Source organism: Magnolia sinica, chromosome 19 (assembly GCF_029962835.1).
Source record: "Magnolia sinica isolate HGM2019 chromosome 19, MsV1, whole genome shotgun sequence".
NCBI classification, from domain to species: Eukaryota; Viridiplantae; Streptophyta; class Magnoliopsida; order Magnoliales; family Magnoliaceae; genus Magnolia; species Magnolia sinica.
Genome location: NC_080591.1, coordinates 66,128,983 through 66,139,200, shown reverse-complemented (window position 1 = coordinate 66,139,200; position 10,218 = coordinate 66,128,983).

The following is a 10,218-nucleotide window of genomic DNA, read 5'->3' as shown; positions in this document are numbered from 1 at the left end:
ACTATATGATCGTATGAGATTGTCTAGGACTGACGACCCTAGGATGGATCACCGTTTGGGAATTAATATGAGGAAGGTACCTTAGCTTCCCAATCCTGCTGTATGAAAAGGACTAATAACAACTTGGTAATCATGTTCATGCACCGCATTTCATGTGCTTTGGCGTCGTTAGCACTGCGGGAGGTTGTCATGCGTACCGTAAGATGAAGACGCTGAGGGAGTGCTGGCGAGATCATGCATCATTTCTACATACATCCTTGCATTAACAAGAGTAATTAGGACGTGCTTGATTGTATTGCCTTATCATTACTGCTTGATTGATTTGATAACATGTTAACTTTTACTGTATAGTTCCACTGAGTTGATCACTCACTCTCACGTTCTGGGGCGGTGTTTCAACACCAACCAGATTCTATCTTAGATGCAGATGATGACGCGACCCCTGAGGCAGAGCAGGAGTATGAGGATGACGAGGACGCATTTTCTTTTATACAGTTCTTAGGCGGGTTCATGTGAACCATGTCCTGGTCTACGGGGATTCTGGGTTTTCTTTGTAATAGATGATTTCATTTTGATGCATATATTTTTGAAACAAACACTTGTAATTATGACCTGGTAGAGCATACATATCACAGGGACTTGCACATGTTCACATATATTTCTTTAAGTCTTCCACTTACGTCTTTCACTTATCCCTGAATTATGTTTGCAGTTTAGCTTAATCTATTCCATATTTTATGCACTCGTACAGGCAACATACATCCATCATTACATATGTTACATAAGTGATGTTCTGAAACTCACAATCTGTTATCAGCGTTTGCTCGCGATCCTGAGTCGTATCCCATATATCAAAGTCGGTTCGACCCGAGACTTATACCCTATTGATCGCGTTGTCGCCGAGGCGATACCTGGGCCAAGAGATGTGGGCCCGCGTTCAGTTTGAGGAAAACACCGCACTTTACAATCCCAAGATAATACCCCATCAATCACATCAAATGTCAAATACATGTCCCATCCTCAAAAGCAACCCCAAAGTCTCTCTCATTCTCCCAAGCAACCCCATGAGAGTCCATCGTCTAACCTTCATGAGAGAAGCTTTGTGTGGCCCACTCCTTACACCCAATCCAACCCTTCAAAGCCGATCTCAATCATTAGATCGACCCCCTTGGAGCTTTAAAGATTATAGGTAGAAGGAGGAAGGCAGGAATTCGAGGTGGGTGATTTTATGATTTTTCAACCATTGATTATTGTGTATTTGAGGGCCCACATATGGTGGGACCCATCTTGATGTATGCATTGTATAGGGAGGGCCCATAGTGGCGGGGTTCCTCCCCTTCTCACGTTTATCTCTCTCTCTCTCTCTGTTTTTCCTGTTGATGGACCCATGATGTATGTATCTTATCCATGCCGTCCACCTTCGTGGGACCCACCTGACGAGGAGTGGATTGGCTGGTGTACGCCACTCACCAGCAATGGAGGGTGGATATTCCACCGTCCTATACAACTGTTGGAATTGACATCAGCAGTTTTATGGGTCTGTGTTATCCACACCATCCATTAACGGTGGGACCCACCCCTTTTGTATGTGTTTCTTACACACCATCCGTCCATGCAGATCATGTGGACCCCACGATGTATGGGTTTTATCTTGGCCATCCATCCCAGAAGATGTGGGACCCACATTATTCAAGTGTTTTGTCTAGGCCGCCTGTCTAGGGGCCTGGATGTGTATGTATTTTATATATACATATATATAATGTTATATTATGGTGGGCCCCACGTAGGACCCACCTTTACTTCATGCATTCCATCCATCCATGGATCCCATCCACGTGGCCCACCATTTCATGGGACATGATCCACACCGTCCCATCTGTGAGAGGTGTAGGGTGGTTTATATTCACGTCTCCCATCTGTTGTAGGTGTGGGCCTACCCCACATGTGTGACACGTGTGGGCAAGTGAGACCCACCTTGATATATGTATTCTATATCCACACCGTCTATCTGGATGGTGTGGTGAGTGGGGTCCGTTGTGATGTATGTATTGCACCCACCTGCCATGTGGGACTTCCATGAAGTATGTGTTTTATACACATCGTCCAACCATCATCCAGAGCGTCCAGATCTTGGGCGTGGGCCCCACACATGATGTATGGGTTGATCCCCACCGTCCGTGTAGTGGACCTCATCATGATTTACGTATTTTATGCACACCGTCCAACAGTCTGGACGATGGAAACCACCGTGATTTATGTATTATATCCAAGCCGCCTATTGGTGTGTCCCATCTGTATGTGCAGGGCACACTTGGTGTATGTGAGGCTTATACGATGAGGCCCAATGTGATGTATTTATGACCTATTAATGAGGCCCAATGTGACGTATTTATAGCCCATGGTTTGTGGCCCATTGTGATGCATTCGAGGCCCATGGGCAAGGCCCAATGTGATATATATGTGGCCAATGAATGCAACTTAATGCGATGTATTCAAGGCTCAAGTAATGAGGCCCATTATGATGAATATGCGGCCATGTTTAGGGCCCAGTGAGATGCATCTGAGGCCGATTCCGATTGTCAAGGCCGATTTCGATTCTCGAGGCCGATTCCAATTGTCGAAGCCGATTCCAATTACCGAGGCCGATTGTCAAGGCCCATGTGATGTAGCCTATAGTGATGTGTGTTAAGCCCTTATGATGTGGCCCCATAGTGATATGTGTTAGGCCCATGTGAGTGGCCCATAATGATGTGTGTTAGGCCCATCTGATATGACCCATAGTGATGTGTGTTAGGCCCGTGTGAGCGGCCCATAGTGATGTGTGTTAGGCCCATGTGACGTGGCCCATGGTGATGTATATTAAGCCCATGTGATGCGGCCCATAGTGATGTGTATTAGGCCCATGTGAGTGGCCCATAGTGATGTGTTAGGCCCATGTGAGCGGCTCATAGTGATGTGTATTAAGCCCATTGTGATTGTATGGGACCCGATGTGATGTATAAGGCCCATATGATGCGGCCCACTTGATGTATGAGACCCTTATATAAGGCCCATTGAGATTGTAGGTGGCCCATTGTGATTGTATGGGGCATGTTGTGATGGTATACGGCTCATCGTGATTGTGTAAGGCCCATTGAGATTGTATGTGGCCCATTGAAATTGTTTGGGACCGTTGTGATGTAATTGTGGCCATTGATGAGGCCTGATGTGATGTATTTATGGCCCAACGTGATGTATATTAGGCCCTTTTGTGAGGCCATGGGTAGACTGATTATCGATGCCGGTTATCGATACCGATTATGAGTATGTGACCGCATAACATCATGATACATGCCCATATGCATCATCTACATATTTGTTATGCGATATGGGCATGTATCATGATGTTATGCGATAGGGCAGGTTGTTCATAAAACTCCCTGATAGGCGGAGTTGCCCTATATGAGCGCACGGTATGCATAGGATTGATGCATGATTGGACTGTGTGACTCATGCATCTCGCATTGTGTGATTATGATTACCGTACGCCTTAGCGACATCAGGGCCATAGCCTCCACAGGCATATCGTGGATGGCCACATGGGACACTGAAAATCTATTTTACATGGGATGTTATAGATATCCCTGGGTAAAATTTTCTAAACTCTCTTGGTTCCAAAGGTTGCTCTAGCGTCTAGACCGAGTGGATGCATGAGCGCATGAGGGCCATATATGTTAGGCCGCGTCTCTCATTGTATCATGGTCGGTTGGAATGAGGTGTGGCCTTACTTGCCCGAGAGGAGGGGGCAAAGTCAGGCTGAGTTTAACCAGCTCGAGGAATGGGTCCGCTATCGACAAGCTGGGCCAGATATTGGCAGGCGATAGTGAGGCCTCTTTTACTCACATTGTTGCGTACGATTGGGCAGCAATCTAGTTTGGAGTGTACTAGACTCCGGTAATTTCTCAGAGAGGAACCGTACTGATATGCGGACTTATTGAGTAGGAGTTACATACTCATTCATTCATTCACTATCCACTCGGGCTGGTGGTGCGCAACTAATTGTTGTGTACCTTCGTAATGACAACGATTTCGATTGGGGGCGCGTAACTAACCTGAGATTAGGAGTATATTACATTGAGTCTGGCTATCTAAAGTTAGGTATGGGATTGGTTTGGATAAAAGTCCCTTGTGATGGATCATTTCATTCGCACCGCATATTGTATTGCATCTGCAGCATTTAACATTTTGGGTTGTTATGTTTCTGCATTGATATGGCCGTTAACATTCATGTCTTGCATCGCATAGCCTTGCTACGGCTGATAGCACACATGAACTTACCAATATATTTTCGCTTACTCTGATATCGTATGATTCATGAACTTACTAGTATAATTTCGCTTGCTCTGATATCGTATGATTCATGATCTTACCAGTATATTTCCACTTACTCTGATATCGTATGATTCATGATATTGCCAGTATATTTCCACTTACTCTAATATCGTATGATTCATGATATTGCCAGTATATTTCCGCTTACTCTAATATCGTATGATTCATAATGTTACCAGTATTTTCGATATTGTATGATTATGACATTGTATTGAATACTTGGTACTTATCTTGAGCACACGCTTTCACCATCCTCTAAGCTTTTTATAAGCTTATAATGATAGATGCGTGCAGGTGATGTTAGGTTGCAGTAACATTGAGCTTGGAGCATGCAGTAGTCTTCTGGAGCTTTGATTTTCGATATATGTATTTCCCTTTCAGCATTGTATTCAAATGTTTATATTAGTGGATATGTGATGATGATGTTGCCTTTGTGATTCAGGTAAACTTGTGGTTATGCTTCTTACGAGATAAATGTACATTGAAAAAATCCCCCCTGTAGGATCCCAGGATCGGAATCTGACGTATAGGCGCTGGGAGCCAAGAATGGGGTACTACGGAGGCTGTCGGCATCGGATTCGGCAATCGAAAATTTTATAAGCCCGGTTTCTGAGTTTGGGACATGACAGAGCCACAATTAGCCAATTAACTAATGTCTTAGCAGTCGACTAGACCCTACAAAATTCATAAAAGTTAGAGAATCTAAAGATTTTCTACTTTATAATGACTCCTAATTTGTGACTTAAGATTCCAAGTAAACCACCTCGGTGATGAAGAATGAATGTTTTAAACACTTTCTCTAACCGTACGTGGGTGTGGTCTTTACTTTGTGGGATTAAACATATTTTAAAGGATTGATTGGCCTGATTTATGTATGCAGAAAGAAATGAAAATTTGACCTAATTTCATTAGTTAGTTGCGGACAAACACTCCACTGCTACTAAAGTCTAATTCAATAGATGTGAGGAAACAAGGCGAGCCATCAACATTCCGTGTACCTAAGTAAAAAATAATAGAAACATGAACTCATTTTCTAATTTGTTAACTGCAAGATAACACCTTGTAATTGTGGATGTTTAACTTAGAATTGGTAGTGAGGGATCGTCAAAGCAATTTGACAGCTCCCATTTACTTAAAAGAAACAAAAAAAGAAATAGAAAAATGGACCAAGTGAGCATAGATTTTTGATGTAGCAGGATATGAGAAGTTAGCAAGTCATTTAGCGTACATCCAAAAAATATTTAGAGAAGAAAGGGATTAGAGAGAGAATAAATGTTGTGACTAATTACATGCAAAATAAAAGAAAACAGTAAATATACCACTTGAGGTGACCTACAAATGACGATGTGGGAGAGGAAAGAAAAGACCTAGCACTCTTCGTATAAGAGATTGTTTGATATTTTAAATCCCGACTCTACTCCACAGGATTTAAACCGTTGATATGATTTGCTTTGGTTAGATGATGACTTTGAATGAATTTCATTTGCTTAGATATCAATTGGGGTTTGGATGAGTGACTTGAATTTAGTAGATTGGGTTGAAGGGCGTGAATGGGCTAAATGGATTGGGTTAGTTGGGTAGGATTGGGATTGTCAATGGGCTAGGCTTGGGTTGGAACACAACGTTCGAGGGTCGGGTTTGGGCTTGAAGCTCGAGGTTATTTCTGAAGTGAGTCGGGCTTAACTTAGCTCTCCAAAATCCCGTCAGCCCAGTTTGGCCCATTATTTTTTAAATTTAAAATTTAAATAAAAATTCCCCCTCTTCTTAAAATTCAAAATAACAAAAGAACTTCTAAATTTAAAAGGATCTCTCTCTCTCTCTCTCTCTCTCTTAAAAAGGTTAACTCTCTATTCTTGAAAAACCCTTAGAAATCTTTGAATCTCTGGAAAACACAAAATGGTACAGAGCACACATCTCTCTCTTCTCTCCCCTAAATGCATCCAAATAAAAGATAATTAAACCGTGCATTTGCTATTAGCTTCATTTCTCTCCATATCTCTCCTCATCTTTTCAACCTTTTGATACGGAAAACCATCACAGTTGTTCGTTCTCTCAAATCCATCTATCGATGCCATCATCTGATTGCCAAGGTTAAATAACATAACATAAAAAGGTCTACATATAAGATATCATCCCTACTCATTTCCATAATTGTCCATCTATTAAGCTTGCAAAAAGAGACAGCTTCAAACTGTTAATCATTGCATGAGCAACAACATGACCGTAGTCTCTCTCTCTCTCTGGAATGGTTCGGGTTCAAGCTCGGGCCAGACCTTATGAATTTAACTGTTGTATATTATTGGTCTAAGTTATTGAATAAATGGTCAGCTAAACTTGTAACTTGGACATTTCGTAACAGTTAGGTTGTTAAGTATGATGAACGGTTTAGATTATTGATCACCGATCATGATCATGCACCTTGTACTTTTTAAAATCCACACACTCGTGTGGCTAATACATATGGGTGTTTTATTTGTTTTATTAAAAAAATTATTTATAACATACACTTTAATTAAAATAGAAATGTTTAATGCATGCTCTTAACCATATATGCTTTTAATATACATTCATGCTACATGCATGCAAATAAGTGAGTTATATCATAAATGGGTGGACAGTTGTGATATATTTGGTTGGTCGATCATGTGGGCTATAAAAGGATGGGTAAATGGGTGATCACATACCTTGATCACGTGTGTGGTGGATAATAGGGTGAGAGAAATGCATGTGTATATGGTGGATGGTCACACGTGCATTAAAAAATTGAGTTATTACATTCTACCCCCTTAATGAAAATTTCATCCCCAAAATTTAATGTACCTATGGTATAAAAAGAATTAAGTATTTCTTTCAAATTTCTTCTTCACACTCCCATGATGCTTATTCTTCTCCATAATTTCCCCACTACACTTTTACGAGTGGTATGATATTGGTTCGAAGTACCTAATCCTTTATGTTGAAGATACGAACTGATTGTTATATGTACGTGACATCTTCGTGAATTTCTAGTGGTTGTCAGTGTTCACAACCCCAAGTGTAGGGTCTCGATGTAGTAATAATTCTCAAAAGACCGAGGTTGAATCCATAAGGACTAATCTCGTGTGTATTCTAAAAGCAATTATAAGTAGAATCAGAAAAAGATGTAAATCTAAATCTGAAATTGTAGAAAGATTAATTATGAATAAAGTGATAAAAACTATTAAATTTAAAGGTGAAAACTAGGGTTTCCAAGGATCCACTCATTGCAATCAGGGAGATCTATTACTTGATTCAACTAACACAATTGGAATTGGAGTCTCATCCTATCCAATTGGAAGATACAACAATTAAGATCACATCTGAACTTCCTTTGACCTAATTCTCAAAAGAGAAGAATTATGATAATTGACAGGGATTCCATCACTAAACCATGCCCATGAGACAATGGCAAATAACAGGATTTACCAATCACATAATCTCGAAATAGGAAAAGAAGATACTCAAAGCTACTACAGATCTACTGTAATTTGAGTCACAATAAACCATTAAAAATTGAAAGTATTCCTTTAAAATCAAAGTAAAATCAAAGAAGGTTTAACATATACTTGAATCAAAGTAATAGAAACATCTCGTCATGCTACAAGCTTCACCTCTTAGCCCTTGCTAAGAGGTTTAGTCAACCATAGACATGATTGGATTTAAAATCATAGAAGAAAAGAAGAAAAACACTTGGCAATGGCTCTCCACCCTTATGCTTTGCTCCTCCAAACCCTAAATGATGCCCAGGGATGTTCTGAGGACTCCTATTTATAATTGGGGAACTCCAAGCTTTAAACCAACCTTGAAAATTTTGGAAACCGCCTTAAATTTATACACTCCGCGCAACTCTGCGTAAGTCATTTGATGTCATTGAACTGTCTTCGATATCATTGAATGTGCCTTGAATACGTGTATTTTTCGCGATGTTGTAACTTCATTCGGACTTTGTAACCTTTTAAGTTATCGAACCTACCTTCGATGTCATCGAATGGTGTTCAAGGAATCAATAATGCATCCAAAACAGTCCAGCGAGTTATTTCAATTTGATGTCATCGAATAGGCTTTTGATGTCATCGAACATGTCTTAATTCGATGCCATTGAATAGGGCTTTAATGTCATCGAACATGTCTTCGATTTCATCGAGGATGACTTTGAGTAATCGATCCTTGTGCTCAATATGTCTTGCGCGTTTTACCGAAAATTCACAAAAAATTCGATGTCATTGAACTGACTTTGATGCAATCGAGCAGATCTTCAAGTCATCGAACAGGTCCTCGAGTCTTCAAGTCTCCCAACTTCCATTCATAAATTCGATGTCATCAACCTGTATTCGATGTCATCGAAAGGTGATCGATAACATAGTCAATGTGAATTCTGCACTTGTTCTTTCTACTTATTTCTCCACTTGGTTTTCTTGAATTTTGGGACCTTAAAATCTTCAATCTTTGTCTCTTAAGATCCATTCTTTGCCTTGGTGATCTTTGAGCATCAAATCCATGCTTTTAGCACATTTTCCAATCTAAGCTCTTAAATTTACCTTGCAACACAAACATAAGTAGAATAAGACATTAAGCAGCATCATATTCATAAAACCAAGATATTAAGTAGAATAAGACATTATACAATATTTGACCCTCAACAGTCGATCAATAATGTGCGACACGTCCATCTCGTATTTTCGTAACATTAATACATGAAATACATTGTGAATGCCAGATAGCTATGGGGGTAGAGCTAGTTTGTAGGCTACGACGCTTACTCGCTGTAAGATCTCGAACAGCCCGATGTAACGCGGCGCTAACTTTCCTTTCTTACCGAGTCGCATGACTCCCTTAATCGGTGATACATTGAGTAGTATGCGATCACCAATAAAGAACTCAAAATCTTTTCTTCAATTATCTGTGTAGCTCTTCTGTCGACTTTGTGCAGGACGTAGGCGATACTTAATGATATATTTCCTCTTGGTCGTTTCATGTACAATCTCTAGTTTAAGCATGCTTCTTTCACAAACTTTAGTCCAACAGTTTGGTGATTTATACGGTCTTCCATACAACGTCTTCCATACAACGCTTCATGTGGTGCCATACTAATGCTAGCCTGAAAACTGTTATTATACACAAACTTGATCAATGGTAGATGATCGTCCTAATTTCCTTTAAATTCGATGATACAAGTATGAAACATATCTTAAATGATCTAATTCACTCGTTTAGTTTATCCGCTTGTCTGCGAATGAAAAATAGTGCTATATCGAGTGATGTCCCAAGAGCGTCCTGAAAGCTCATCTAAAACCGCGATGTGAATCTGGAGTCTCGATCGGATACAAAAGATATGAGGATACCATGCAGTTTAACGATCTCCTTGATGCAAAACTTACTCAGTTCATTTAGGGATGAAGAACTATAAATAAGGAGAAAATGTGCAGACTTGGTTATTCGGTCAACAATCTCCCAAATGATATTGTAATTGCGTCTAGTCCTCAAAAATTCCATAAAAAAAATCTATAGCAATGTACTCCCACTTTTATTCTACAACTGGCAAGGGCTGAAGTAACCTTGAAGGTTTTTTATGCTCAACTTTGACTTGTTGATAGACATAGCATCTAAACACTTAGTTGTCAATTTCTATATTCATGTTATTCTACCAATATTGTCGTCGAACGTCGCGGTACATTTTCAACCCTCTCGGGTGAGCTATGAACTTCAAGTGGCGTGCTTCGTCTAAAATTTCATTCTTCAATTCGGGAATGTATGGAACACATAATCATTCTCGAAGTCTGATTCCATTGTCGGAGCCTATTTGCCATTATGAGTTATCATTTCCTATCA